The sequence below is a fragment of the Engystomops pustulosus genome, chromosome 2 (genome assembly GCF_040894005.1).
Source record: "Engystomops pustulosus chromosome 2, aEngPut4.maternal, whole genome shotgun sequence".
Taxonomy (NCBI): Eukaryota; Metazoa; Chordata; class Amphibia; order Anura; family Leptodactylidae; genus Engystomops; species Engystomops pustulosus.
Genome location: NC_092412.1, coordinates 64148418 through 64174004, shown reverse-complemented (window position 1 = coordinate 64174004; position 25587 = coordinate 64148418). Strand labels below are relative to the sequence as shown.

The 25587-nt window shown below is 39.4% G+C and overlaps 1 protein-coding gene across 3 annotated transcripts in view; it reads left to right on the top strand.

Moving 5' to 3' along the window:
- Positions 1 to 25587, top strand: part of RBMS2 (RNA binding motif single stranded interacting protein 2) — a 72788-nt gene that overhangs the window by 676 nt on the left and 46525 nt on the right. The gene's annotated exons all lie outside the window — the stretch shown is intronic.

The window sequence follows — 25587 nt, the reverse complement described above, 5'->3', positions numbered from 1 at the left end:
GTCATATACTGGAAGATGTACAAGGCCTGTGGTGTGGATGCTGAGAAAGACACCACAACGCAGATTTATAAAGATGTCTAGGTTAAACGAGGTGTTAAAAATAAGGATACTGGTACCAATGCAGTCATCTATATTATTGGACATGTGGCCAGATACCATAAAACTAGAAGAAGCTACCATGATTAGAACTTATCACCCAGCCCTGTGTTATCTGTGATAGCCTATACAGCAGATCTAAAGTATCTCAAGGATATGCGATTCAAGGTTATCAAGTGCATCTTGTTATATGTATGTACATAGAGATGCTTACATCAGCGTCTTTAAAGTGATTGTGTTCTTTTAGGCTATCCTGATATGCCATAAAACATGGACAGTGATGAGAATAATAAACCTAAAGCAAAAATTTTTAAAAATATGCAAAAATACAATACATAAGTATATAACATTCCATTTTTATTTACAATAACACATATTGAAGATACTTCTGGTTGACCAACATTAGAGAGCAATTACAGACGGTCCCCTACTTAAGAACACCCAACTTACAGACGACCCCTAGTTACAAACGGACCTCTGGATGTTGGTAATTTACTGTACTTTAGCATTAGGCTACAATAAACAGCTATAACAGTTATCACAGGTGTCTGCAATTAAGCTTTATTGTTAATCCTGGTTCTTATGACAACCCAACATTTTTAAAATCCAATTGTCACAGAGACCCAAAAAATTTTGTCTGAGGTTACAATGATAAAGTATACAGTTCCGACTTACATAAAAATTCAACTTAAGAACAAACCTCCAGAACCTATCTTGCCTGTATACTTAAATGAAGGAAACACCTGTCCTAAAATCGGGTTCTTTCCTGTGTTATATAGACAAAGTTCTTGGGTTCCAACATAATATTGAGAACAGGATCCCCCAATTATTAGTCATCATAATAAGTACCAGTTTCTTTTTTGGGGGGGCTTGTCAACCTCTGCACTATAACTATAACTATAATCTGCTATTGTTTACTCCTACTTCTAAGAAGATGGATATCAATCTAAACTAGTTGTGTTAATGGTGGCTTATCTGATGTGATAATTGTCTCACGTGCAATTTAATGTACCTAAAGCCTCATTTACAAACACTGAATAGCAAAATTAGTACAACCAACCGATTCATTACAAGTCATGGATAGAATAAAAATAGTTTGCTTAGCCAATTGGACTAGTAATTTAGAAGGACAAGTCATTCTACAATATTACATTAAATGTGACATCCCCTACTTAAGAACATCCAACTTACAGACAACCTTTAGTTACAAACGGACCTCTGGATATTGGTAATTTACTGTACTTTAGCCTTAGGCTACAATAAACAGCTGTAACAGTTATCACAGGTGTCTGCAATTAATATTTTTTCTTAATCCTGGTTCTTATGACAGTCCAAAATTTTTAAAATCCAATTGTCATAGAGATGATTATAAAATATACAGTTCCGACTTACAAACGAATTCAACTTAAAAACAAACCTACAGAACCTATCTTGTATGTAACCCAGGGAGTGTACCGGTGGCTTTATTTTCATGATTGATTCTTTTATTGCTTAGTATTCAATGTGTATATAGCTGTTGTTACAAATGTTTAGAACATTTCAAATTATAATCTTAGTTATTACTTCAACCTGCGTAAAAGTTTTATCTCAATGTGATAATAGCGTACACGCCGGTTTATCTCGACCTGAGTTGCCTGCAATCTTTACAGCTCCCACATGTACTGTAGCCTATGTTTTCTGAAAATAATAATAATATATTGGTTTAGAATCAGAATATAGTGGTTGAGAAGACTGTTTTTCAGACATGTTACTTCCTAGTACTGGTACAAGATCTTACTATAATGTTTCTTTATAAGTTATGCATGTCTTTAGGATAATTGTTTAACCACTGTATTGTTCTTATTATGGGCTTTTCCTTTTACTTAGCAGCTACTTTTTCTCATACAGCCAAGACTACTTTGCCCCATTCTGAGGACAATCTGTTAGGGAATATATCTGGTGGCTTGTTCTTTAGTCCTCATTTCTGTTATAAAGGGGTCATAAATACAGTATTACTTTACGCTCTAAAGCTATGGCATAAACACTATGGCTGTCCCAAGTATCTTGTGCATGTTCTAAAATTGCACTATATTGACTTCTTGTCTTTCTTTGTAGAAATGTGAAATGACATTTAAGAGATTCCAATTTTAATATTATAGACTGTTATTCATTTATGGTGTTGCACATTGGAGACATTTTGTCTTAAAATTCTTGTTGAAAGTCATCCTATGAGAGTCTCAGGGTCACAGTGTATGGATATGTTTGTATGGTTATGCACTTAAGTCTAAATAAATTTTGCTAAAAAATATCTTTTAGGATTGGACATTTGGGTTACAAAATTTGCCGTAGCAGTTTTCTATAACTACTATATAGTACCATCATATTGCACTCAGAAGATCATGTGGTACATACCCAAACAAAATAAGAAGAGTAATCATATAGTCATAAAGAAACAATAAGAATTAGGATAGACAGTTGGGAATAAAGGTCTGATCATGAGGAGTCCAACAGCCAAGTCCCATGATCACAATTCCCTCTAAACTTACCTATTTTATTAAGGACCCCAGGGATCGGGCCATCCCATAAGCCATCCTGGAAGTTCAACTGAAATCAATGGAGAGTAGGCAGAGATTCTCCTGAACACTATTGATTTCTTTGGGACCACCAGGGCACCGAAGCTCCCACACAACATGGGGTATTAATATTTTTTTGTGTATTATTATGGCAGAATCCCTTCCTATACGAAAAACAAAGTCTAAGACCAATACTAGATAACCCCCTGCCACAGACAACCAGCAGATTGTAAGCACCTCTATAGAGCATCTGTATATACCACCCTTCATTCCATAGATCTCCTAAGCCATGTGGGGCCAGACTAGGTTTCCCTTTAGGAATTCCACCTTCCTTTACTTGTATAGATGTATTAGATTAACGTTTCAGATATTTATATCACTTTTTCATCTTTATTTCAATAACTAAATGTCCTCTGATATATTATTTAAGTGTTAGATTTGCAAGCCAAATAGTAGGTTTGGATGAACAGCAGCCAAGTGTCACTTTAAGATGGGGAATACCAAAATTTGCAATTGGATTAGGTTAACTAAATCTGATATGTATAGTTAAGTGTTGAGCTGTAATGTAGCGGTGGTGTAACCCTCCATGTACTGCATGTTATATTATACCAGAGCTGACATTTGATAACATTTTCATAAAAGGGCAGATAGAAATGTATCACTGGGAACATAATGCTGTGATATCACACTGACTGAACAATCTTGGCTCACCAAATACAGAATAGATGACAGGTAAATGTCACAGGACGGATGAGAGAGACCAGAGGGAAGTCAGCATGGTGTTTTGTGCTAGAAGGAATGGAGCTGGCAGACACACAGTGATGTCATTCTTCACATCACTGGGAAAATCCCATGTTTTATACAGTGTCCAGTTACTGAGAATAGTTTTCCAGAAAGAGATGAAACACTTCATAGTCTCCTTTATATCCCAGGAAAAGGAGGTGTCACTACGAACCATAATGAGGTATTATTTTCTGATTCATGAGTACTTTGGAGAGGTTGTAGAATGACGTATCTGTGACTCCGTCTCTACGTTGGTACAAATGTCATCTTTTCCAAGGTTGTCTTACTCTTTATTTGGCCATAAACACTTATAATCTATACTCTGACTTCACCTACTAGCACCAGCTATAGATGACTTACACTCCCATTATATCCAACTAAATTAATAGAACATTGAACTGTGCTATGGGTAATCGCTTAATACACATATCTGTTAAAGAAGTAGTCATAGTCTCCTAAATGAGGAGTCTGCAGTGTTCACAGGCTGGGATTGTATCTTTGCTTCTTGCCAAGTACACTGCCATACACAGGAAACAGATTGCTGGGAATGCCGTGTTTTGTACCCCAACTGAATTCCAATCACTTAACCTAATGGTGGGTGATCAATTTTTAAAAATTGGATAACCCCTTTACTCCTAGTAAAGTAATTCTTATAATAACCAAAAAGCTTGAGAGAGCTTGCCTCCTTTTTTTATATTTTTTCCTGTAATAGTTGCCAATGTACTTGAGATATTGGAGATGTCATGACTGATTGTAGAGTGCACTTCCAATGTTTCACTCTTCTCCTCGGGAACTGTCTTTAGTTACACATGAGCGGTGGCAGGGAGCAGAGTTGTCACTCTTAACCACCGCTCTGTGTCACAGCTTCTGTAAAAATATGACAGGGTTCAAAGGGTTCAGACAAACAGAATATAAGTTATATAAGCCGCGTGCACGCATCTGTCATAAGAAACGCACAAATGGGGCACTTTTTTGTATTTGCATCAGAGGTTCAAAACTTTATAAATTTCCTTGATAAATTTGTAGTTGTGTTAAGAGATTTCCAGGCAAAATTTTGAGAAGCCACAATTATAAATATTGCAAGATTTGTAGTGACATATCCTCCTTTCACAGTGAAAATGACATGTAAGCAAAAACTGCCATAATAATGCCAGATCATATTGGCGTACTGTTAGTCATGTAGGGTAGTACTAATTTTCTGTAGTATAACATCTCTGCAACAGACTTTTAAAAAGATGTCAAACCAACTTTTGAATAAAGTAGCTCTTTCTCCCCCTCCCATAGCAGGAAACCACAGAGCTATAGTATATGAACCATCAATGAACAGCTGAATTTCATCCAATTAATAAGCTTCATGTACACAAACTCCTGTCTCACTCTCTAATGTTTGCATATGAGGAAACTCCCTAGGAGTCACCACTGTGGAAGTCACCATTGTTACATTCAAAAGGGAACTTGCTGTTTTTCTTCACATGGGTTTTTGATCTCCTTTCATAAAATGTACAAAATACAATAATTTTATGAAAAAGAATAAGAAGTGTAAAAATATGTGTAGCATTACATTAGTACAAGGAAATGTTATGGAATAAGGTACATGCTACAATGTATGTATACAATATACAATTCAATATTTGGTAACTTATTTTTACTGTCCTACTCCACGTTCGAGGCAAAGTTCTTGTATGGGATATGTTTATGCCGCTGCCAAGCAGAGACTCTTTCATTATATTTCACTTTGATGCAAGGAGTCATGTCCCAGTCTTTGGAATCAACCCTCTCGCAGTTTGGTTTTCACGGACCAAGCACGGTTAGGTTCCACTGGCCTTAGTAGGATCCTTGCCCTTATGAGCTTACACTTTAAATATAAAAGATACAATTAACTGTTATGTTATGCAGAGTTATGTCCACATATGCCACCCATACCTTTGCTTTAATTGTCCAGCAGCTCCTTCTTTGCCCAAATTTCACATTTGACATATACAAATTAGGCTGAAGTCCTTTGGCAGAGACCTCAGGGCTCCAGCTCTTCTTCTCGATGGAATGACGTTACTGAAGTGGGAAGATTTGAGAAGGTTCTGGGTGGTGGAAGCAGGTTGCTCTGCTAACACTCCAAAAGCACTTCGGCCTCATTTGCTAATTTCTAAAGCTAACTTTTGTCATGCAGCTGAAAAATTAAAATAAAGGTATGGGTGACACATGTGGGCACAGACCTTCATAACATAGCAGTTATTTTGGGTAGATAAACTGTGGTAAAAGGATTCCCTACATTGATATTTGGTCTACATCTTATGAATAGGCCTTCAATACTTACTTATAGTTGAGGTCAGACACCAGTTCTGGCACTGAGCTGTTGGACGCTCTTTAAACACAGTGACACAGAACTGGAAATAGTTGGCCCTGTGAACCTGAATCAGGTGAAAGTCACATCTGCAACCATGGCTTCCAAAAAAAGGGAATGGAAGCTGCAGTTGGATCAGTTTCTGTGCTTACAGGGCAGGGAAAAGCTGATTGTTGAAGGGGTCCAATGTTTGCCACCTACGATTAAAGGGAACCTGTCAACACCTTTTTCATAAAAGTGGTTATTGACAGGTTCCTATAGAGCCCTTATACCACGAGGGAATCTTTCTTTTATGAAAAAAAATCTTTCCTCACAAGTCGGTAAAATGCAGTTTGATTCCCTACCTGGAGTCAGACGGGGCGTGGCCTGCATGGGGGAGTCGTATGGCTCCTCCTCACTAATCCCACACCTTCCCAGCTACATTACTCGGCTGGCCGAATCCCTTGCGCCTTTCCCTCTCTTGGCTGACATGCGCAGTGAGCGTCAAAGCATGTCTGCATCCTCCACCCGTTTACTGCACATGCGCAGCATCATGTGAAGCACTGGCAAGCGATAGTAGGGAGCTGTGTATGGCTCACTGCTGAGCAGTAAGAAGGATACTGCGCATGTGCAGTTAGCGTGCAAAGGACCCGAACCCGCTCCAACGATCACTGCGCATGACAGCCAAGAGATGCTAGTGTCTGCCGATTGACGTAGCTGTGGGATTACTGAGGAGGTGAGGAGGAGCCGCTTGACTCGGCCGTGGAGTTTGACTTGAGAGGTGAGATTTTTTTTTTGGGATAAAAGGAGGATGCCCTACTGGTATGAGGGCTCTATGGGAACCTGTCAATACCCGTTTTTATGGAAAAGTTGGTGACCGGTTTCCTTTGAGTATTGATGGACTATGCAGAGGATGTACTAGAATTACCAAAAAATTGTAATATCCAAAATACATAACTTAAAATAGATCTTTACTAGACTTGCACATAAAATTATTCCAAATCAGTGAATAAAAAATGAAATAGCACATCCAGGGTGCAAGGGCTGAGTGAGTGTGGGGGAGGGAACAGTACACTCCAGTCACATGAGTCTAGTACACAGGAAATAGATAGCACAGATCTCACTCGCTCTGCATTTTCTGTCTGATGCAGTTGTGTGGATTTATAGAATAAACCCATTTATACATATATAAAAGACAATTTGTTGGCTGAACCTATGCTCACCTGCTTTACAAGACACTGCAGACATAGGTGGTGATAATAGATAAGGAATGGGTTTTGGTGGTAATCTTTGGATTTGCTACTAAAGAACAACATTTTTTTAATACAGCCTCATACATGAGCTTAATGGCATTGTAACAGGGCAACTCTAAATTTCTGTTCCTTAGTATGTATCTAGTTTCTTACACTCCAATCAGATGCTCATTCATTATAGTATTTTCATATGAATTATCACTTCTCTGACTTGTCGGTGCCATATATCAACAAATGAATGTGTTCTATTCAGGAACTTGTTCATGCTTGGCAGTGTGCCCTTCTAGTAACTTTTTGGAGATCGCTTAGCTTTTGAATAGAACTACAAAACTACTTCCTTAGCCTACCTGCTCTTCATGGGCTGCAAACAATGGGCCCTTGATCCATTGTTTGCAGTCCATGTTTCATCAGCTAGAATTCATGACAATACAAAAAAGACTGCCTGGGCCACAGAAATAGGACCTGCTCTATGATTTGCATTTCGGGCAGTCGGTTTACGGATAGGACCTGCTCCAGTTATTCAGTTACATTAAAAATGTACATTCCTTTTACAACATTTTATTTCTGGATTGTACCATTTGCCACCAAAATCCGATCGCGCACGACACAATCCCCTTCTAAATGCTGTCCCAGCGGCACAATCCACGAAAACGTAGGAAAAGCCGACAGAAAAGGAGGCCGTGGTAGCCTTAGTAAATAAGCCCATTTAAGTTCAATGCAAGGAAACATTAAATAGGGAAAGATTTCTGCGTATAAGATGTGTTTTCATACTCAACAAGAAATTGTATGAAACATTGTGCAAATTGCTACAGCAATGTTTTGTTAAAGGAAAGCAACCACCACGAATATCCATATTAAGGTAGATCCAGTGGTAGGTGCATCTATCGTATGTTAGAATTTACCTTTTTAGGGCTAATTCTTTACTCCACTCTATCTTTTATAACCTTTAATCAGGGATTATGCAAATTTTCTAAATAGGCTACTGGGGAGTGAAGTAGCTGGAGCTGGGGCTACACGGAGCGGCTACTCCACGCCCCAGTAGCTTCTTTGATCCTCCTACCAGATATCTTCAGTGTGCAGCTCCTTGTAGCTCCTTGCACTTGTCCGCGAAACCGGAGTTCTGCTCATGCTCGGTAGCTCAGGCTTCAGAGCCCAGATTGCACAGCCGCCGGCCTGCGTTACTCTGGTTTCGCAGATGAGTGTGTGCAGCTCCTTGTAGCTGCACGCTGAAGCTATCTGGTTGGAGGATGAAAGATGCTACTAGAACGTGGAGTAGCCACGCCGTGTAGCCTCAGCTCCAGCTACTCCATGCCCCGGTAGCCTTTTTAGAAAATTTGCATATTCCCCGATTAAAGATTCTAAAAGATAGAGTGGAGTAAAGGATTAGCCCGAAAAAGGGCTATTCTTACATACGTTAGATGCACCTACCACCGGATCTACCTTAATAGGTATTCCAAGACAATCAAGACAATAAAGAATGTCTGGGCCATTGAAGAATATTGTAATAGTAGATAATAGTATTGTAGCACTGCAGTTACAGTGCAATCATTCTAACACTTTATATAAGCATATGAGATGTAATATAGAATATAACAACATAAAATAATGGAAGACTTTTACCCACTGGTGATCAGTGAATTATTTTTCCTTTTAAGGTAATAGCAGGCTTTTCTAAAGGTTCTCTTGCAATCTGCTACTCTACTAAAGGCCTATGGAGACTACAATGTGCAGCAATTACAATTTAATTAAACAAGCAGCATGTTTTTAGACTGTGGGAGGAAAGCTCTACTATATGGAACTGAACCCAAGGCCCTACTTATACAACATTTTCTTACTATATTATCTTAACCAGTTCTGTTCCCAAATATCTTGTATGAAAACAAGTGTTGATTCTAGAGACATTCTATTATATTAGAGAGCAGGGACAAGGGCATACCAGTATGTAATATCCTTTTTGAATTCTTATTTATGTTTTTTTTGTAACCAGACTGATCACCTATAACACTGTTTACTACATGATCCAAGGGATGTATGTGTAATGCCAGAATGGCAACCTTGAGGTCAGGCTCAAGCTCATAAGCATCAGTGATCTGGTTAACCAAGTAGCACAACATTATCATGGCTGTAGTTATTCCCATTTATAAGAATGAGAACACAGAGAAAAAGCTAATTGTGGTATGCAAACTAGATAGAGAGTGCCAGAGAGTGGTTTACCAAGTGACATTTGCAGCAGTTACCAGGATTAGGATCGCCCTTTGTCACATGCCACCAAATTTGTATACCAATACTACCAACGCCAATGTTTACCAAAGTTTTTTTTCCAACAGGCTCCATTTTAGGAACAAAGTTATCAAACACCAATAAAAACAGAACTAACTGTCCAGTTAACATAATACCCTGTAATTATGTACCAATTTTAGCAATCGTGAATTTTTTCATATTATTAGTTTCGAATGAGCTCTAAGATATATGAGGCTGTAATATGGCACCCATATATGCGCAAAGGACAGGATGTACTGTGACAAATGGCAGCACACCTAGTGTAATTTTTATAATTACATCTACAAACTATATACAGGCGGTCCCCTACTTAAGGACACCCGACTTACAGACAGCCCATAGCTACAGACAGACCCCTCTGACCTCTGGTGAAGCTTTCTGAATGCTTTACTATAGTCCCAGACTGCAATAATCATCTGTAATATGTCTGTAATGAAGCTTTATTAATAATCCTTGGTCCCATTACAGCAAAAAATGTATAAACTCCAATTGGGGCCAACATTTTTTTTGTCTGGGTCTACCATTATAAGATATACAATTTCGACTTACATACAAATTCAACTTAAGAACAAACCTCCAGACCCTATCTTGTACGTAACCCGGGGACTGCCTGTATTATATACATTGTACCTGCAATATACAATCAATATTGGTTGCATTGACAATTAATGCACATTGGCTTGTATTGTATCTGTAGAAAAGGAAAGATAGCTATGTAGATTTTAAAGAATATGTCATAGTTCTTATGTTTTGCTTGGAAATAATGTAATGTTACATAGTTGGCTTGGTTTATTCTCCACTACAGATGGCTTAATAAGACAATTTTCTTGTCTCTCGAGGACAAAAATAGTCAGTTACATGACTACTTCATATGTTCTAGAGGAGATCATTTGCTACCAAGAGACCCACCACTTCACTGCAGTGTTCTGAAGTGACCTTGTGTCCAAAAAGCTGGTATAATGAACAGAAGCTGAATGTACCAGTAGACGGTTAGTGCAGGAATTACGGATCCTTGAAAAATGAAGGTCATGGAGTATGAGCTTTATACTTTGCCCTGCAATTACTTATATTCCCCAGTGAATACCTTTAAATTCATAGATACATTATATCAAGTATCTTGGCAAAAACAAACAAGGGATAAAATACAAAAATATCATAAATAATGTTGCATGAACTGTAATTAGTCACAATTTATAGTCCATGGTGTATGGGCCTGCACAGAAACCAGTACATTGGTATCCAGTGCTGGTGAATAACATAGAGGGAAGGAATAAATAGCAGGGGCTAGTTTAAAGGGATTTACATTTGCATTGTTTGTGATTATTTTTATATTGTTATTACATATCCCTTTATGTTACATGTATACTTCTAAACTTTATATTTTCATCCCTTTACTGATTGTATTAATTGTCAGTAGCGCTTTACCTTGTTACAAACTCAATGATTTAAAGGGGGTTTCGAGGATTATATTTTTTCTTAATATTGGCCCGAGGGAGGAAAAGAATATCAAACAATTGTACTTACTCCTCGAAGGTTTGCATACAGAGGCTCAGTGGAGATATCACAGTGATAGCCCTGGCAGAGCCCTGGCATCTTTTAATTCAGTTAAAGTTTTTTAGGATTTATTTTTTTAAAAGACATCTACCATCAGATGTACTTACTTGCTTGTTATGTCCATCAGGGGACGACCTCGACTTTGTTATATCCGGCACCTTGGTATTTAAAAAAAAAAAACACTTTATAAAAATATTCAAATGAGCTGGAGGTGCTCCGGGCTATGTCACCTGAGTGCCTCTTGGCTCCACCACCTGCCCATATATGCACTTCCCCTACGTGTTCATTATACCTGGTCCCACACACCGATTGTGATGTCAACAGATAAGTGGGCAGGGCCAGGTGCCATGAACATGTAGTGGGTGTGTATAAATTAGTAGGTGGTAGATCCGAGAGGGGGTGACATAGCCCGAAACACCTCTGGCTCATTTGAATATTTTTATAAAGTGTTTTTTAAAAGAAGCGAAGTCATCCCCTGATGGACGTTATAAGCTAGTAAATTTGTGATAAATCTCATGGTAGATGTTCTTTAAAGAAAAAATAAGCAGTACATACCTTACGAATCCACAGCCGCTGCAGTTCTGATGCTGCCTGTTTTTAGCTGCTCGACACTCCTTCATTCTTCTCTAAAAACGTCAAAAATGACAACCGCTTTAAGGTGACTAATACAACCAAAACATGCAACCAACTAAGATTAATGTCCCCCATTGTATTATAGGGAATAAAACAAACTGGGGAAATAACAGAATGGGTTCTCTTTTGTAGAAAATGTTGATTCATATTAACACTGAACTTAGTGGATTACTGGTTCTTCCCAAACAATCAAATGTGATCAAGTTTAGTTCATGGTCTCTGAATCCTGTTCATGAGAAGCAGAATGTCAGAAAGCCAAAGAATGTCTTCTTGGTTTCGGAACTTTTCTTGAAAAAGAGGACCATTGTGCTTGACACAGACAAAACTTTTGAGTTCCCATATGCGCACATCTGGGCCCTCCCTCTCCTCCTTGTCTGTCATTTCCTCAGCTGTTCTTCTCGCTGGGCTGCTGGCACTGCCAGTATACTACAGCCTGAGTGTCAGACGATGCTGTCGCCAATTCTGGTGGCAGACACCTCTGGCGACAGGGACAAGGCAGGAAGTATTTTAGAGGAGCAAAGAAAGGTTCTTCTTGTCCTGCCCCTCCCTAGTCTTTCCCTGAAGTCTCCCTGTGAGCTGGAGCTTAATTAAAGCTGCATTGCAGATCTGTATCAATGAAAGAGAAACTATTTACGGTGTTCAACAGACCCAACAATACAGCATGGCCCTTCTCATACAACTTCCTCGAGCACAAAGGAGTGTACAGCATATGGCCTTGTTATTTCTCTCATATAATATTGATGACATTATGATCAGAGGATTTCATGCCTCACTTCTTTTAGATACAAACATAGTTACAAATCATGAAATGAGGGCAATGGTATCAATGATTCTGTTAGGGCGATCACACATGTTGTGTATTATGCACCTTGTACGTAATTTCTGTGCAGAAAATCTGCAATGAGATACAGTAGCAGTGTATCGTATGGGGCTTATCTAAATCCCATAAACACATTGCAGAAGAAATCTGCTGAGGAACATCTTGCTGCTTCAGATTTACGACCCACAACATGTTCTTTATCTACTGCAGATTCCAGGATCCCTCAGCCACAGTGTAATGCCGGATGCCCATGAGTGAATTCAGTCCAGGACAAATGCACTGTGTGCTGGAGGGATTTCCTGACCAGTAATAAGAGGTTCAGTCCAGGAGCGTTTTTCTTGGTCCAAACTCGATCACTGTAAAAGGAACCAGCCATTCCACTTCTTGTGCACAGTCTTATTGTATTATTTGATGATCCCTTATATGCAACCGCATAAAAATTGCAGTTGTAGAGGTTGCGACCGTGACCGGACCTGGGGAGGGAAGGGACCCTCAGCCAGACTGCGGGTCCATGGCAGGGGAAGATAATGAAGTGTATGTGTGTAAGACATGAATACAATTGATTATCAGAGTGCTGAGGCATATCTGTGTGCACTGCCCATGTACACCGTCATTACTTAGTTTATTTTTTTATATGACAGGGCCTTTGACTACTAATTTAAAATGTATTAATGAGGGGAGGATGCTGCTGGACAGTTTATTATTGAGTGGAGGCTACTGCTGGTCATTTTATTGAGTGGAAGCTGCTGCAGCTCATTTTATTGAGTGGGGGCCGGTGCTGGACATTTTATTGATGAGGGGGGTTTCAAGACAGTATCTAATAAGGGAGGCTGCTGCTGGAAACAATGTATGAGGTATATGAGTATAGTGCAGTGAGTTTATTTAAGTATAGCTTACCGTATATGTGTTTTTTTCAAGTGTAATGTGCAGGACGGGTATAGCAGTGTGATTTTAGTTATATATCCAAAGTTCGCATCAGGGCCCACTGGTGTCTTGTTATGTCACTGCTTGATGATCTATATAGATATAGAATTAAACTCAAGCCAGTGTTTTGGGATGTTCTCAAAACTTGCTTTATACAATAAAATGTATATGGTTTGGCTCATATGAATAATTTGCATACCTTTTCCCATTAAAACGTTGCCATAAAAAATAAGTCATAATCACTCCTCCTCTGTGTCTCTTTAATAAGGAACAGAACCCCCAAAGTAAAGACAATTAAATAGTAAGTGGTTTCCTTCTTTGAGGGAAATATATAATTTTTCATTTAATGATCTTTTGATCTGTGTAATGCTGCTTAGATTTCCCCATAATTTAAGAAACTTGACACAGTGCCTTGTGTAAGAATGTTCTTATCAACGTAGCCTTTGTTTCTCATGGCACTGTGCTGGGCTCTCCGCTGACAATAAATACTTGCTTAGGACCACCACTAAGCAGCTGTGTTAGAGAGTGGCATATTGTATAGACAGGACAATGATTATGTTATAAGGTTTTTATAACATATTCAAATGGAATGATTAGTAACTCTGCTTCATCAATGGGAAGGTACAAGGACACACAGAGGAGAGGTTGCTTTGGAATGGCTTGATAGTTAAAAAAATAATAGTTTTTTGCTTACGTGGCATAAATCCTCCACCTCCATCCTCCAGTTATTTCAACTTTTACATTGCAAAATTTGAAATCAGGAACAAAAATCTGCAACATAAATTGACATGATGCATATACAAAATGGGACCCCATTTTGCTGCCATAGTAGCTTGAGATTATATATATATATATATACAAATTGGAAAAAGCGAGCAGCAATACAGCATGGGGAGGGGGGGGTGTGAAGGCGGCAGAATATGTAATAATTAATTGTGGGGGGGCAGAATATGTGATAATTCATTGTGGGGGGGAGAATATGTAATAATTCATTGTGTGTGGGGGGTGGGAAGAATATGTAATAATTAATTGTGGGGGGCAGAATATGTGATAATTCATTGTGGGGGGGAGAGAATATGTAATGATTCATTGTGGGGGGCAGAATATGTGATAATGCATTGTGGGGGGGGGGCAGAATATGTGATAATTCATTGGGGGGCAGAATATGTGATAATTCATTGTGGGGGGGGGTGCGAATGTGTGATAAATCATTGTGGGGGTGCAGAATATGATAATTCATTGTGGGGGGGCAGAATATGTAATAATTCATGGTTGAGGGGCACAGAATATGTAATAATTCATTGTTGTACATAATATGTAATAATTAATTGTGAGGGGACAGAATATTAAATAATTAATTGAGGGGGGCAGAATATGTAATAATCACTGAAATGTCGGTTAGCAGAAAGGGTTTTGAGGTTTTTTTAGGTATAATTGGGGGGGGCATTAGGAATTTTGTCCCAGGGCCCAGTGAACTCTAGTTACGCCACTGGTCATAAACATCAACCATAGAAGAAATTATGAAAAAGGGGCTGCACCAGTAGTAGATTATAATACAGTTGGTTGGGTGGTAGCCTGGGGCCCAAGCCTTTAGGGGACATGGACAGGGACGTAACCCAGGCCCAAGAGGTTTAGGGGGCCCATAATGTGTCACTTTCCCATATGAGAAGACTATTGCTATAAAACATACATTATAGTCAGGGGCCTGGTACAGACTTTGCACTGGGGCCCATCAGCTTCTAGTTACGCTACTGGGCATGGAGGATAAGGAGTTTGAGGATTTGTCCTTTCTTTCTGCTTTCAAACTGTTGTTTCAGGATCTTTGGAGGACCTTCAAAGATCCTGAAATGACTCTTGTGTACATGTTTATCGACAGCAGGAACAGATGTATGAGGATTTCATGTGTGAAGGCCATTCTCAGTATAAAATTTGGTGGGTGGTTTGGGTGGCCATGGACCCCCCAATGACTTGGGCCTCACACACCTATGTTATAATCCACTACTGCACGTGACTGTTTCAGCCTAATATTAGGCTGTAATGGGAAAGTGCTGTCAAAGGGAAGTCACTGTTGCAGCCCCGGTTTGCAAACCAAAACAGTGAGATGGCTTTGGTCATTATTGTTATTTTATTGTTATTTGTTAAAGCAGTTGTTTTGTATCTGCAGAGACTGGTACCAGAGGAGTGAGTATGTGTTTTATTTCTTTTTTTATGTACAAAAGATGTCCCTTGAGGGTTTTTACTCATGTTGGAAAACCCCTTAATAAAAGTTTAAAAAACTGTCTTTTTCCTGGCCCCCTAGTACCGGTTAAAGATGCAGTTACATGTTGTATCTAAGGGTGATGCCACACATGGCGTTTTGAACCCGTTTTGAATCCATTTTTGGCCCGTTTTTAAGCAAAAAGCATATGTTTTGCATAAAAACAGGCCAAAAACGGATTCTAACCGCCATGTGTGGCATCACCATAACGCATGTGTTTCAAACTGCATTCCACCAGCTGGAGAGAGATTTTAACGTGATATCAACGCATACAACATTGCGTTAACACGTGTTTGTTAATACAATGTTAACAGCTGTTTAAGTAGGCAAATCTCTCTTCAGATTTTTGAAATGCATGCGTTAGGGTGATGTCAGACGTGACGCTTTGTCTGCGCTTGCAAACAAATGAAAGCAAAACACCAGCGGCTCATTCCCGATCGCAGGCGTTTCCATAGAAATGCCGATGCGATTGGGCCGCCGGCCGCCCCGGTGGGCGTGACTTTGCCTGCGTTTGCAAATGCAGACAAAGTGCCACGTCTGACATCACCCTTAGGCCGCGGTTACACGTACCGCTAGGCGTCCGTCATAACCTGACGCTAGCACACAGGGGCAGGTCCTCGGCCCGAACACACATGCGTTTCCAGGGAAACGCATGCAATTGTTAAGCCCATCGCATGCGTTTCTCTGGAAACACATGTGCGTTCGGGCCGAGGACCTCCCCCTGTACGCTAGCGTCGCATTATGAACGCACGTCTAGTGGAACGTGTGACCGTGGCCTTAGATGTGACATGAGACTGCACCTTAAGGGTGAAGACACATGTGGCGTTTTTAGGCCGTTTTTGGGCCGTTTTTAGTTAGTGCGTTTTCAGATAGTTAAAAACGCATGCGTTTTTTGAAAACGCATGCGTTTTTGACCAGTTTGAATTAAGATAATTGGTCAAACCTGTAAAAAACGCATGCGTTTTTCAAAAACTCATGCGTTTTATAACGCATGCGTTTTATAACGCATGCGTTTTTTACGATCTGAAAACGCACTTAGTAAAAATGGCCCAAAAACGGCCTAAAAACGCCACGTGTGTCTTCACCCTAAGGCCATAGAAACGCTGATGCGATCGGGCCGAGGCCCGCCTCGGTGGGCCCGGCTTGCAAATGCAAACGCAGACAAAGCGCCACGTGTGGCGCCGGCCTTAGGCTCACACATTGTGCTTTATTTGCGTCGAAAGCATGAAACAGCTGAAGAAGAGACTTGCCTAATTACATTGGTGTCAACATTGCATTTACAAAACACATGCGTCAATGCTTTGTTAACACATGTTAATACATGTTAACTTGATGTTAGCATACATGTTCGTTAACAATGTCTTAACACGTGTGTTAACATTTTGTAAACACAATGTTGACAACAATGAAAATGTCCTCTTCAGCTGTTTGAAAATGCATGTGTTAGACACAAACAGAACACAACGTGTGACTGCCCCCTTAACCAGTACTAGGGGCCCAGGACAAAGACAGTTTTTAAACAGGTTTTTATCAACTTTTATTAAGGGTTCAGATGACATGTATAAAGGGGTTTTCCATAATGAGTGAAAACCCGCAAGGGACATCTTTTGTGCAAATAAAACACATACTCACTCCTCTGGTACCAGTCTCTGCACACTGGTCTTTGGGACATTCACATGTGAATGAAGGTAACTGGACTGCTAAGGCCAGTAATTGACTAAACAATTTTTATTTTTGGAAAATACGTTTAGAATAGCAACACATGGGATGTAATCTCTGTGCAATATCCACGGCAGATATTTCAGAGTGATTCTGGTCATGTATAAAATTGTTGCAAAGGTTAAGACAAGCATTCAGATTCTACAGCAAGAATCATAATGCAATGTAAATTATTTTGCACTGCTGATTTTTTTTTAGGCAGCATGTAGCGATCCCATCCAATATGCTCTGACTGTAAATCACTTTGGGTTGGCTAGCCCACAGAGATTATGCCTGTGTGTCCCTGACCTAAAAGCTTAGACCAGGAGTGGATTCAATTCAGAGAGAAACCATCTGTTCTTTATAGTTTTATGCCCTTAAGGGTAGGTTCACACAGCGTTTTACTGGTGGAAGGAAAAGCTGATGTGGAAGCTAAGTAAAAATGTGACACATTTGCCTATGTGGGCCTGTTTTTACCATAGGACTAATCGGTCTATGGCCACCAAGTGCTTGTTGCTTCCCCCGTGATCCACACCTGGTTTTAGTTTTAGCACTGCATTGGAAGATGTAGCAATATTGATCCCTATACTGTTCCTTTGTCCTTTCAATGCATACAGATTAGAAAGCTACTATGTAAATCAGTAGACATTTGTAGAGTAAAATATAGCTTCGGCCAGGAAACAAACAGTATACATTGTAGCAAACATGTTGTCTAATTGCCATGTCCTGGCTGGTGATACAGCAGCATCAGCTGTGGCCTTTACACTTCTATCCTCAGAACTCCCAGAGGACTGACCTCTTTTCACACTCTGGGGTCTCCTCTCTTTCTCTCTCTGTGTTTCCTATCTACTAATTGCTATTGATTAGTTTGAGCTGTTTCCTCCTTCCTCATGCCCCTCCTATGTGGTTCATGAGTGCATTACTAATAGCAGATGCTAATGTAAAGTTAACCCTTTGAATTCAAGCGCTCATGGAAATGAGCATATAAAAAATAGCATGGTATATACACATTCTAAAGTATATTGTCATAAAGGTGACCCATGCCCATATATCCTTTTATATATTAGGGCACACAGATACATCTTTGCAAGGGATGTACATATATACAAGTCAGGCCAAATATTTAATGAATCATTGACCATTTAAGATTTAAACATTTTTTCAGATGTTCCATACATAGGAGTCATAAGTTAAAGGAAACCTACCATGAGGAATCTACCTTAAGAAATAGATCTGATGGTAGGTTCCTCCTGCCTGCCTCTGCCCTAATCTGTAATTTAATAATCCTGGAACATAACCAAACTTGTTATAAACTTTATTTTAGTAAGATGTAAATTAACTGCAGAGGCTAATGAGGCATGTACTATCCTCAGCACCCAGTGCCCGGCCAGGCTACTAAACGCCCAAGTAGCCTCTGCAGTTACTTTACATATTACTAAAATAAAGTTTTAAACACGTTCCAGGATTATTAAATTACAGATTAGGGTAGAGGCAGGCAGGAGGCATCTATCATCAAAAATAACTACTGATGGTAAGTTCCTCGTGGTAGGTTTCCTTTAGGGTGCGTTCACACATTGCAGTTAAAACTGCATCGCAATCAGCTTTGAGGTGGTTTTAGGTGCAGTTTTGTCACTTGAACAGGTGAAAGCCATGAACTGAACGAGTGAATGACATTTGTGGAGCAGGTTTTCCCTTCAAAATCAAATTCACTTGTTCAGTTCATGTCTTTCACCTGTTCAAGTGACAAAACTGCACCTAAAACCACCTCAAAGCTGATTGCGATGCAGTCTGAACATGTACATAGAGTCCGCCATAACAACCTCCTGCGGCAGAGAGTTCCATAGTCTCACTGCTCTTACAGTAAAGAACCTTTGTCTATGGTGATGGTAAAATCGCCTCTCCTCTAGGCGCAGAGGATGCCCCCTTGTCCTGGTCACAGCCCAGGTATAAAAAGATCTTTGGAGAGATCCTTGTACTGTCCGTTCAGGTATTTGTACATTGTAATGAGGTCTCCCCTCAGTCGTTTTTTTTCTAAACTGAATAATCCCAAATTTTGTAATCTGTCATTGTATTCTAGTCCCTGCATATCCCTAATAACCTTGGTTGCTCTCCTCTACTATATCCTTTTTATACACTGGTGCCCAAAACTGTACACAATATTCCATGTGTGGTCTGACCAGGGATTTGTATAAGGGCAAAACTATGTCTTTATCATGAGAATCTATTCCTCTCTTGATACATCCCATCATTTTATTTGCTTTAGCAGCAGCCGCCTGGCTCTGGTCACTAAAATTAAGTTTACCATCCACCAATACCCCCAAGTCCTTTTCAGCTCCAGTTTTACCAAGTAATTGACTGTTTAGAACAGTGGTTCTCAACCTTTGTAATGCTGTGACCCCGCAATACAGTTTCTCATGTTGTGGTGACCCCAAACCATGCGATTTGCAGTAAAAACACAATAAAATCGTGGCTCCAAAGGCTTTAGGCGACCCTTGTGTTTTGGTCGTTCGACCCCTGCTGGGATCACGACCCACAGGTTGAGAACCACTGGTTTAGAACATAATTATACTTTTTGTTTCCATGGCCCAAGTGCATAACTTTACATTTATCTACATTAAAACTCATCAACCATTTCTCTGCCCACTCCTCAAGCTTCCACAAAACCCTCTGTAATGCTAAACTATCGACCTCAGTATTTATTACTTTACACAGCTTAGTATCATCTGCAAATATTGAAACTTGACTGTGTAAACCCACTACAAGGTCATTAATAAAAATATTAAAAAGAAGTGGCCCCAATACTGACCCCTGTGGCACTCCACTGGAAACGTCAACCCAATCTGAGAATGTGCCATTAATGACGACCCTCTGTTTTCTATCACTAATCTAATTACTTACCCAAATACACAGATTTTCCCCTATTCCCAGCAGTCTCATTTTATATACCAACCTTTTATGCGGCACGGTGTCAAATGCCTTTGAAAAGTCCAGATATACAACATCCACAGCGTCCCCCAGATCCAGTCTTGAACTTACCTCCTCGTAGAAACCAATCAGATTAGTCTGACTGGACCGATCTCTTATAAACCCATGCTGACGCTGGGTTATAAGGTTATGTACAGTGAGATACTCCAGGATAGCATCTCTAACAAACCCCTCAAATATTTTCCCCACCACAGAAGTTAGACTCACAGGTCTGTAGTTTCCAGGATCGCTTTTTGATCCTTTTTTGTATATTGGTACCACATGTTCCACCAGTCCTGTGGAACATAACCAGTCCTCAATGAATCTTCAAATATTAAAAATAATGGTCTGTCTATCACGGTACATAGTTCATGCAGAACCCGGGGGTGTATGCCATCTGGCCCCGGTGATTTATCTATCTTAGTGGTTGTGAGGCAGTTGTGGTTGTGGACTGTTACTCCAAAATATATACTATAATCTGCCTGAAAGTCTGGTTACTGTGATGTGTCCTTGGTTACCGTGATCTGCTTACTTTAAACCAATTATCCAATTTATCTAATTAGAAGTTTTTGTAAACCAAGTGGAGAAGCCATAATCCTCTGTGAAGCTCTATGGTGTCACACAAGTTACTCCTTACATAATATATAACAAAATGAGGCCATGTTCACACTTGCATTAGTTCTTTGCCAACAACTGTCTGTTGATTATTGATGGCTGCCATAGTTTAACATGCTGTACTACTGTATGTGGGACATGAATTATCAAAATATCTCATTGCTTTCAGTAAATTCCATGAGCAAACATCATGCTTCCAGGTTAAAAGACACCTGTCATCAGGTCTGTCACTATTTCTGTCACCACTACCTGTTGGAGCAGCTCACAATGATCCATCCCAGCCTTTATCTAGTCAATTCATACATTAATCATTGCAAAAATCATCTTTTCTTTATTATTTAAATGAGGCTGGTCACATGGTCAGAGGCAGTGATGTCACCCGGGTTACCCTTCCCCTCTCCTCCCCCTGCTCATGCCTGTGTATAATGTATAGTAAAGCATTGCTGGTGTGTTTGCTGCATCTGCTGACATGTTCTGTCCTCCAATACACAGAGACAAAGACATCAGCTACACAAGTACCTGACATGTTCTGCTATAACATGGCTGCCTGGAGTTGTTGTATCTCTCCTATACACACACAGGCTGCAGGGGGTGCCAGCACCAGGAAGCACATCATTATACAGCCTCACACCATTATACAGGCTGTCAGTCAAGCACTGGGGGTGTGGTTGTGCCTCCCACTCATGAATAAGGTGGACAGCTTGAATATGCTAATGACTCATTGGACATTTCACAGGTCATTTGCATACAGCTTTAGGACCTCATTGCTTAGGTTTACAGGCATGTAGAGGGACAATGAAGGGATAGAGGCAATGCTCTCTAATGGCAGTTTATGAAAATATATTTAGTTTAGGGGGTTATTTTGCCTGACGGGTTCTCTTTAAAGGATACATGTATACTTAGCAGTTAATAAATAGGACTTGCTTCTTTAAAAAAAAAAAAAATACATACATCAGATAATTTATCATGGTGAAAAATATTTACTCCACAATGATGTTGTGTCAAAATCCAGCAGCATTATCTTTGCCCAAACTCCAACTAAGCAGTGACACCACTTGTGCACATTTTTTCTGTCTTGTGGGGCACAGTGCAGCCACAACACAAAACTGGCGCTGACTCTTTATAAATACATGTGCAAGTAGTTTTCACATTCTTTTATGTGCAAAGTCAGACAGAAATGTGCAAACGCTTTAACCCCTAGGCGCACCAGGACGTTATAGTACGTCCCGGTGGCTAGATACTTAGCGCACCAGGACGCACTATAACGTCCTGCTTCTGGCACCGGCTCACGAACGGAGCCGGTACCAGAAGCAGCGGCTGTCAGCTGTCTAGTACAGCTGACAGCCTGCGCTAACACCCGCGATCGGAGCCGACTCCGATCGCGGGTGTTAACCCCTTACACGCCGCGGTCAAGCATGACCGCGGCGTGTAAGGGTCTTCCCCCTATGGATCGGATCCCCCGTGCCGCTTACCGGGGGATCCGATCCTCTCCTGGGCAGCTCCGAGGACTGGCATGTGCCCCGGAGCTGCCCGGTTTCCATGGCAGCCAGAACCCTTCCGGGTCTGACTGCAAACTGTCTGAGCATGCGCAAGCATGCTTAGACAGTTTACACTGCTCTACAATAAAATAGTATTGTAGAGCAGTGTATTGAACTTAAACCAGTGATCAGAGTATCACTGGTTTAAGTTCAAGTATGTAGAAGTAAAATTATGCAAAAACACTTAACACTACACATTATAATAAATAAAAAATAAATACATAAAAATATAAGCCCCTAAAATGTCACTTTCCCATAAAAACACTTAATAAAGTATAAAAAACATAAAAACACAAAAAACCCCCGCATGTTTGGTATTGCCGCGTCCGTAACAATCTGCATAATAAAACAGAATCATTACTGGACCCGCACGGTAAACGCCGGAGGAAAAAAACGCAAAAAACTTTCCGAAAAAAAGATAATTTTTAATTAATACCCTATAAAAAATGCTCTAAAAAGTGATTTAAAAAATTTTATGCACTCTAAAATAAGCCCACTAAAAAGAACAACTGTTCTCGCAAAAAATAAGCCCCTAACCAGATTTGTCAGCCAAAAAATAAAAAAGTTATGCATATGAATAGATGGTGATGCTAAAATGAATAAGATTTTCTCCAAATTAGTTTTTATTCAGTACAATTGAATAAAATACACAAAACCCCCACATATTTGGTATCCCTGCGTCTGTAACAATCTGCATAATAAAACAGAATCGTTATTAGATCCGCAAAGTGAACCCCGTAAAAAACAACCTCAAAAAACTCTCTCTGAAAAAAAGATGATTTTTTATTAATGCCCTTTAAAAATGCTCTAAAAAGTGATTTAAAAAAGTTACGCAATCTAAAATAAGACCACTAAAAAGAACAATCATTCTCGCAAAAAATAAGCCCTTAAACAGATTTGTGAGGTGAAAAATAAAAAAGTTATGCATATGAAAGACGGTGATGCTAAAATTAACAACAATTTTGCCAAATTACTTTTTATTCAGTAAAAATGGGAAAAAATAAAAAATATATATACATGAAGTATTTTTGTAATCGTGGCGACCTATAGAATAAAAATAATATACTATTTTTATGGTATGGTTAACGGCCAAAAAAAAAACACATAAAAATGTTCCTAAAAATTGACGATTTTCATTTCCTCCACCAACAAAGCTTTAATTAAATCTCACCAATTAGCTATAGATGCCCCAAAATTATGTACCAGAAAAGTGCATCTCATGTGGCAAAAGAAATAAGCCCCTATAGGTCCTCAATAAAAAAAGAAAAAAATTATAGCCTGTACAATGTGACATAGCAAATCGGATCTGGATGGCGCCTCCTTCCCTCCTATGCCCAGCCGTGTGCCCATACAGCAGGTTACCACCACATATAGGGTATCGGTGTACTCGGGAGAAATTGGGTATCAAACTTTGTGGAGCCTTTTTTCATTTAATCCATTGTAAATGTTTAATTTTCCACCCAAAATGAGTGCATTGTGAAAAAATATTACAATTTTCAGACTGCACCTCCGTTTTGTTTTAACCCCTATAAAACACCTAAAGGGTTAACAAACTTCTTAAAAGTGGTTTTTCATACGTTGAGGGGTGTAGTTTCCACAATGGGGTAATTTATGAGTCTAGCTATTATTTAGGCCTCTCAGTGTCAATTAGAAGTTGAGCAGGTCCATCTAAATACGGGTTTTGGTGATTTTACAAAAAATGTGAAAAATGATACCTAAATTCTGAGCCTCAGAACATTCTAGTAAAATATGTGGAATCTTAAAAAAACCATGCCAACATAAAGCAGACATTTGGGAAATGTTAGTTATGAATTTATTTGGGTGCTATGACTATCTGCATCAAAAGTAGAGAATTTAGAACGTTGAAAATATAGAATTTTTCCAATTTTTTGCCAAATTTTGTTTTTTTTCATAACTAAACGCAAAAGATTTCATCCAAATTTTTAAACTAATTTGAAGTACAATGTGTCACGAGAAAACAATCTCAAAATCCCCTGGATATCTCATAGCGTTCCCACGCTATAACCACTTATAGTGACACAGGCCAGATTTGAAAAATGGGTCTGCGTCCTTTAGGCCAAAAGATGCTGTGTCCCGTAGGGGTTAATAAATGTGGGCCAGTTGCATTCAGTTTTATATTCACATCTTTGCATCACTTTTACCTTGAGTTGTGTTGACTTGAGATTTTTTTTAAAAAACTGATGGTAACTGATATATGTGAATGGTCTCCTACATTGTGGACCCCGGCTGGTTGTGTTGCCATCTCCTGGTACCCCACTGATCTCTTTATCCTTGTCTGATGTTTTAATAATGTGCAGTGGCCTTTGTAGTCCAAAAGTATTCACTTTCTGTTTCTTTTTCTGCACAGTAGTCTGATCCTTACTTATAGGGATCTGGTATGACAGCCCTTCCAGTCTCAGGCAATAAAATCCCTACCAATGGAGAGGTGATGGCACATTCTTGTAAAATGTAAATAACTTTTAATAGTGGGGAAATCTATTCAGAATTATACTTCTATAAGAATGATAATAGTATGACACTTAGCTACTTGCCCATTCATCTCGATCCCTTTGAAGAACGCAGCCAAACTCGTGAATTCAAATTAAAAAAATTAAAATAAATGGCATAAATTTGTAAACTTGTTAGGACATCACAGTTCTTTTACTGTGCTCTCATGGATTAGGTCATCGACCCAGACGTTCCCAAATCCACACTGACATTACGTACTCCCTGGTGATCAGAACATAGAGGCCGTAAACATCCAAGCGGTACATACTGTAACTGCTGTATTTAGAAATGACATTCATTTTCCAAAATTAGGCCAATTAGGCTTTTTATTTTACTTACTTTTATTTGCATGCACTTTATGATGTTTTACTTTTTAAAACACATAATAATCCAGTACATAAAGGGACAATAGAAGAAAAAGTGCCAACAATAAGTGATATGATGAATGAATATTCTGGTTTATTATAGTAATAGGAAGCTGAAATCATAGATGGGGTAGGGTCCCCAGCATGAAGCAGAGAGTGACAGCTTAAATGGGTTGTCCAGGACTACAAAATCAAGGCTGCTTTCTTTTAGAAAAAGCGCCATACGTGACCACAAGTAGTGGGTGACAATACAGATTAGCGCTACCCCACTGTGCTGTTTCTGGAAGAAGCATTTATGCGTCACTAGACCTTGTCTAGTCCTTTATCCTGAGTATGAGATGAGTTGTCAAAACTTTTTGTGATTAAAGGGAATAAGAACTGACAGAATAAGAATTCTGGCAGAATTCAAAGCACTAAACAAAGACATAAA